At 37.1% G+C, this 6,672-nt stretch overlaps 1 protein-coding gene across 1 annotated transcript in view; it reads right to left on the bottom strand.

Moving 5' to 3' along the window:
• LOC107737185 (volume-regulated anion channel subunit LRRC8A-like) overlaps nucleotides 1-6,435 on the bottom strand; it is a 24,646-nt gene extending 18,211 nt beyond the window's left edge. The window contains exon 1 of the mRNA XM_016548631.1: nucleotides 6,287-6,435. The gene's annotated coding sequence lies outside the window, so the exon portion shown is untranslated. The remainder of the gene's footprint in view (nucleotides 1-6,286) is intronic.
• Nucleotides 6,436-6,672: the final 237 nt, after the last annotated feature.

The following is a 6,672-nucleotide window of genomic DNA, read 5'->3' on the forward strand; positions in this document are numbered from 1 at the left end:
GTAAACATAAAACCATGTCTGCATTTGTGATCGGAGAAATGACAAACAACAAGCGCTACTCTACACTGCTCAAAACTTGCGTTTGAATCATCAGTGGCAAATCCTTTAAATATGAAAACGTACTTACAGGCTGTGAGTCAGCAGTGTTTGTCAGAACACCAGCATTGTAGGCTACTCTCCCAAGAAACAGTCCTCGTCCTCCGTAAAATGTGCTGCACACTAGGGCTGTGCGATTAATCGAAATCATCACAAAATCGCGATTTGAGCTTGCGCGATTTCTAAATCGCTTTATAGCACGATTTTCCACGCCCCCGACCTCCCGCAGTATGCTCTCCGAATCAATCAGAATGCAGCGCGCCTAAATGGCACACGAGAACAGAACAGACCGGGCGGGCATACAAACGTAACGCCAGGTTCACACACTCCGTCTGTTGTGCGTATGTTTTCCGCGCCCATGTTAACGGATCAGAGCGTTCACACTGCACGTGATTGCGGTCCGGCAGTGCGCTCCAGGAGCGGTGCGTCTGCAGCAGTCATGCTGCGATCGTTTCCGCACGGAGTCTATTTCTGCTGTGTTGCACGTGCTGAATTAAAGTGACACCGCATTATTCGCGGTAAAAATTAACATGGATTGACACGGAGATTTAGTAATTACACCATAAATGCATATAATTAAAGTCTACTGTTTCACAGTCAACAGTCAACACATGGCTTTTTGGCTAGATTTAAAACAAGGTGCACTTTTAGATAAACAAGGCAATAATAGATGGCACTCGTGGTGGTAGTTAAACAAAGTTATATTTATTGAGTTTAAACGTGAATATGTCTATGAAAGATTGTATTACTGTACTGTGATAAAAGAGAATCACAATGCTGAAAAAGCATTTTCAGAAACAACGTTTGGATTTGAAATCAAAATAATGGATAAATGTTGTGTTTGTGGTAAAATCAGGAGCGGACTGCAAACGCGTCCTGTGCGAAAGCAAAATGAGTCCGTGCGGCTTCTGCACCGCATACAATTACTGTATACGCACTGCAGACTGAGTACGTGTGAACTTGGCGCAACAAATCCAGTTCAACATCTGAGGCAACGCCCCAAAGAGCTCTATGCTTTCACAACGAAACACAGCGTCTCCACAACATGGCGGCAGCGGTAACAATACAGCGAGAATCAAAGTTACACATAGACATGTGGGGGCGTGTTTAAACGAGGCATTTTATGAGGGCATGGACGAATCTTAACTTTTATAAAGAATATCTCTTTGGGTCTGAGACTTTAGTCTTTGCAACTTTAGGGATCTTATCTATTCACGAACAGCTTGTAACACTCCAAAGAGAAAGGAAAACTTGAAATCGCATCATATGTCCCCTTTAAAAGCATAATCTAAACAGACAATTTCCTCATATCCTTCAAAAAATAAAACAAGACGCTGTGTGTGCGTGTGTGTTGAGGATCAGTTTCTTTCGTTTAGGAGCGTTTGGAGACGTGTTGTTTTAACACAAGGCCCGCTGAGAGTGTTAGTCTCCATCCGGCTCCTCACACTGTCTGCTGAATCTGATCCAGTCTAGACCAGTGCTGGTCGTCCATGAGATGTCTGTTCCATCACAATAACCTTTAGCAACACCACACACACACACACACACACACACACACATTCCCCCCATTTACAGTGTGCTTGCTTGAAATAAAAGCCTCTTTCTTTGAATGTAATTACACTTAACATTTCCCTCAGCATTCTGGACTCCACACTAAACAACCCATTCCTCATCACAGTAATGAGGATAATACTTCATACTGCAAAAATAGCTCAGTTCTTTCCCTCATAATGTACATAAAGTTATAAATACTTTCATAACGTAAGCAGTATTGACTTCTCTCATATCTCCAGAAAGCAACGTCATCTCACCGAAAAAAGCCCATCAGCAGGAAAGCTGGAACAAGCTGAGAGAGAAACTGTATTCTCGGTGTATGTTCCTATTTCTCTGAATCTGAACATTATGTCGTAATAACAGACAGTTAGATTTATGTGTATTAAAGTCTGTGCTCCCTTGAGTTGCCAACAAATACAGGACAAGATATGAGACTTCAACATCAGAATATGGCAGAATATCCTCTATAGTAGTGGAACTGCTAAATCATTACATGGAAAAAAACAAACAAACAAAAAAACAACTTCTATAATGGAACATCTTGATTACTTTATGGCAAAATCCATTCTATAATAGAACATCTTAATATCTTTGTGGCAAAGAACCTTCTATTATGGAACATCTTGACTACAGTACATGGCAAAAAACATTTTATAACAGAACATCTTGATCACTATACAGAAAATAACATTCTATAGAACATCATGATCGCTACATGGCAAAAATCATTTAATAGATCATTTTATAATGGAACATCTTGATAACTATATAGCAAAAATCCTTCTATAAGGGAACATCTTGATCCCTACAGCAAAGAACCTTCTATAATGGAACATATTGATCAAGATATAGTAAAGAACCTTCTATAATAATGGAACATCTTGATCCCTATAGCAAATAACCTTCTATAATGGAACATTCTGATCACTATATGGCAAAAAAACTTTAATAATGGAACATCTTGATCACTATATAGTATATAACACTATATAACATCTTGATCACTATATAGCAAAGAACCTTCTATAATGGAACATCTTGATCACTATATAGCAAAGAATCTTCTATAATGGAACATCTTGATCACTATATGGCAAAAAACTTTAATAATGGAACATCTTGATCACTATATAGCAAAGAATCTTCTATAATGGAACATCTTGATCACTATATAGGAAAGAATCTTCTATAATGGAACATCTTGATCAATACAGCAAAGAACTGAAGGCTGATAGAAATAGTTTTGGTTTTGTGGACAGCACTAGAGAGGTACAATAAAAAAAAAATCACAATGATCCCCATGCCGGTTTGCTAATAAGGTTAGGAAATAAATGGTAAAATAGGCCTATCTATCCTCACATTAATGTATATTTGTTACTGGAAAAACTGCCCAGCATATTACAGATCATCAATACTTAGAGCTCTTCTCATGCCATTCTGAAAAAACTTACTGGCATGATTTTAAAGCCTGTGAGTGAACACACATGAAATTAACTCTTCTTCCGTACAACATTTTGTCCCGAGTCCCGTGAACTCCAGGTGCATCTCACAAACACACACAAAGGGTCTGTTGTTAAACTCAGTCTCTGTTTAGCTTCCCCAAGGGCATGCTGTCCCCATCTGCTGCTAACGGCTGGTATAAAAGATGGACGCAACCCAAACACACACGATCGTGCATCATCCCTAAAACCACCACACACTGTCCTGTCAGCAAAACAGCTGAACAACACTGAGATACAGAGAGACAAATTAGGTTTTAATTTGTCAAATTGTCTTCGCAGGCCCATGAGAGCAATAGATCCGACAACATGATCGCTTACAGAAATCTGACATGATGATGTGTGTCTGTTGAAATCCTATGGCTCCTCTACGGAAACGCTTTTATAATGACACTAGAATAAACGCTGGCTATTTCTCACCACTATCCTAAATGCCAGCAAGACTGACTCCGAAGTATACAGATGGAGTTAAACCACTCAAAGCAATTAAACATGTGCATTTGAGTATTAACCACACTTTCAGCAGAGCAAAGTGAAATAAAAAGCTGTCTTCCAAAAACATGTTTCCAATTAGCACAGAGAATAATTTGCACTTATCTACTAAGCAAAAGATGCATTACAGTAATGGGAAAAAACATTTCCACTGAGAAATGGAACGAACCGATTCACTGATCCGAATGAAATAATGATTCATTCACGAATCAGACATCCCTACTTTTCCCATGAACATGCCAAGGACAACTAGGGCAGATATCAAAATTTTCAGTAAACAATGATTTAAACTACTGCTTCTTACAAAAAGCACTGCAAATGTAGTTTATTACACTATACAGGCTTTTTTCAAAATGTCAGATTTTTACATTTTAAAATATCTTAGCTCTATGACACTTGTTTTAGTGAATTTTATATATCATTTGATATATACAGTGGGTACGGAAAGTATTCAGACCCCCTTAAATTTTTCACTCTTTGTTATATTGCAGCCATTTGCTAAAATCATTTAAGTTAATTTTTTTTCCTCATTAATGTACACACAGCACCCCATATTGACAGAAAAACACAGAATTGTTGACATCTTTGCAGATTTATTAAAAAAGAAAAACTGAATAACAAAGAAAAATTTAAGGGGGTCTGAATACTTTCCGTACCCACTGTATATATAATATAAATTCCATATATTTTTATTTTATATAAATAATATATTTTATATTAATAGTATATAGCAGTATTATATTTGTTATTTTATTTATAATATATTTTCTGATTTTGCCATTTTGAAATATCTTTTTGTTAGTCTTTGATACTGACCTTATATACCATTACATAGAGTTTTATATAATTTCACATATAATAAAAATGTATACATTATTTATATTTAATAAAATATCTATATAAATGTATTATAATTTGTTTTACATATAATACATATATTTTATATAAAATGTGTATAGGCAGAGCCACTGAGATCTCAAAAACTGGATCAATTCAATTTGTGAATGAATCATTTTGAGAACCGGTATAAACTGATTCACTAAAAAGATCTGACTCAAAAGAATGATTCATTCACAAATAAGACCGCTCTAGCTTAAATTATGGCCGGTTTCTCACAAAAAGCTATTATATGACTTTAGAAGACTTGGAATACAGTGCACAAGAACTACTTTTCTTGATTTCTTCCATGCAAAAAAGACATGACCGTGTACAGTTTGTGCATTCGTTCTGTTGTTCTGATTCAGTTAATGGGGTCAGAGGTGTGTGGCGTACCACAGACACACAGGCTTTGGGTTTTACACACCACACTGCAGCCAGTCAATTACGGGAGTATCCTGCTCTGATCAAGCATGCTTCCTGGAACACATGCTGCTGCTCCAGCTAAACAAAGACAACTTCACACGCGCGGAGACAAAACACCAGGCCCACACTTGTTCAAAACACACATATCTCTCGCCTCAGGGTCAAACTTTAACCCTCATCCAGAGCAAATACCTTCTGCTAGGACAAAACAGACTAAATTACAATGAAAGCAAATGAAGGAAAAGGCACCGTAAAGGAATCAGTCTTATTTTTTTAAATCATATGACCGCTTTGGGTGAAAAACAGATCCATATTTATGTAAAGTGTTCAGTTGCATAATGACGGTACACTCTTCACCCTTCTGAGGTTTAAATCTACAACCAACAGGTAAATAGCCCAGATTTTTAACCACTAAGCCACAACAGGCCCAGGAGGGAGTGTCTCAAAATCACTTTATTTCTACATTAGGTAGAGAAAAACACTTGTATTTTTATTTCTGAACCGGCTTTATATCAGCGTCAGGCTGTAATTTAACAGTCTAAAGCAGGGGGTTTTCAGTATTTTAGGTGCTCCAAAACCTCAAATATCATCATTCTCATGTAAGGAACCTCCCATCCTAAAATGTAAAATGCAGCTATATATTCCTATGTATACTATAAACACCTAATTTATACTATTACAAATATGTGCGATATTTGGAAAATATTTAGTTTCCTTTACGTTACTGCATTTTTTTTCTACACATTGTAGTACTGATCTGTTAGATGTATTATTTATTACATTTTATTTTTAATTATTAATACTTTTGTTTTAGTCATTTTCAATTTGTTTTAATTACATTTATTTATTACGTTTTTTTAAATTATTGACTTATTTTTACAGTTTTTCTCTGAACTTTTACCCCCTAGTGCTCCCTTGTGGGTCTCCGGACCCTTGGTCTAAGGGGCCCTATAATAAAAAATACGTACATTATATACATTACATGTTATACGTACACAAATTATACAAGATGGTATATTAATCAGATCAGATTCAGGGCTACAACACATAAACACACAACCACAGGTAACACAACACAAAAACATAAGAACATAACATAATAATTCATTAATTCATAGACTAAATTAAGACACACAAAGTTTACTTACACACACACACACACACACACACACACACACACACACACACACAGTGCTAGGCCTGCAGTATAATGGGGTTGCCGTGGGTGGAAAATTAAAGCTTGTCTCTTTGGTCTCTTAAAAGCGTCTTGTGATGTCGAACACACCCTAAACACACTCAAAGTCAAAGCCCTGAGAAACACACACACATCCGGCGCAACTCACCGGCCTCGTTACTGAGTGGATCTCTGGCTCCTGTGGCGCATAACTGATACATGTCTTTCCTCTGATCCACGATCCACAGCGGCAGCCTCACACTCACGCAGCCCGAGGAAAGAGTTGAGGAACGCGGATAAACCACGCCCAGGAACTGGCGTCAGCCGAACCTACCTTCGAATTCTACTACGGCGAAGGCTCAGCTCATTAACATTAATGACGTAAATTTACGTTGGAGCGGTAGACGCACCTAATTGGCTGATAGAGACTCTCTGGGCCCTAGTCTGATGGCTTAACGAATCTTTTCAATTTAATGGAGCTTTATTTGCATGGCAGTAGATATACAATCTTATATATATCTTATATATTATACTGAATATATCTTATATATTATT

This window comes from Sinocyclocheilus rhinocerous, unplaced genomic scaffold, assembly GCF_001515625.1.
Source record: "Sinocyclocheilus rhinocerous isolate Xijiao unplaced genomic scaffold, SAMN03320098_v1.1 scaffold284, whole genome shotgun sequence".
Classification (NCBI taxonomy): Eukaryota; Metazoa; Chordata; class Actinopteri; order Cypriniformes; family Cyprinidae; genus Sinocyclocheilus; species Sinocyclocheilus rhinocerous.